The following is a 614-nucleotide window of genomic DNA, read 5'->3' on the forward strand; positions in this document are numbered from 1 at the left end:
TGAGGTGGGGGTAGTCAGGACTCCTAGTGGTTTTTCCAGTAACTAAAGCACTAAAGCGTGATGTAAATGCTAAGGCATATTGCAAAATGGCTACACACTTAAAAATGGTTACATACAGGGTAGTTATATAGAAACATGGTCTCACAGTGGAAAGTGTAGATAAAATAAATCATTACAAAAAATATCACTGTAAATAGTAGTACTAACAGGGGGCAAAGCTATGAAAACTTCTTAGCCATAATGAAACATCTCCAGGGAGTGGGTGGCTGAGCCTAGGGTCTCAGGACTATAATCACGTGTGCGTGGGGCAGGGATGGGGGACATCAAGGTCAATTGGCATAGACAGCATAGTCCACAAAGACATTGTTCTACATCCTACTTAGGTGAGTAGCAACTAGGGTCTTAAAAACTTTTGAGCAGCCATCTAAGGTGTAACTATTGATCTCTCCTCATCAAGAGCAAAGAGTTAAGAAATCAAAGACGCATAGAAAGAATTAGTCCAAGGAACCAGTGGACAACGTGAACCTCAGCCTCCATGACCCTGAGACCAGAACCAAATGGTGCCTAACTACCACTGGCAACTACTCAGAAAGGGATCAGAATAGGAGATCCTG

This window comes from Orycteropus afer, unplaced genomic scaffold, assembly GCF_000298275.1.
Source record: "Orycteropus afer afer isolate SDZICR_OR568_19922 unplaced genomic scaffold, OryAfe1.0 scaffold00946, whole genome shotgun sequence".
Lineage (NCBI taxonomy): Eukaryota > Metazoa > Chordata > Mammalia > Tubulidentata > Orycteropodidae > Orycteropus > Orycteropus afer.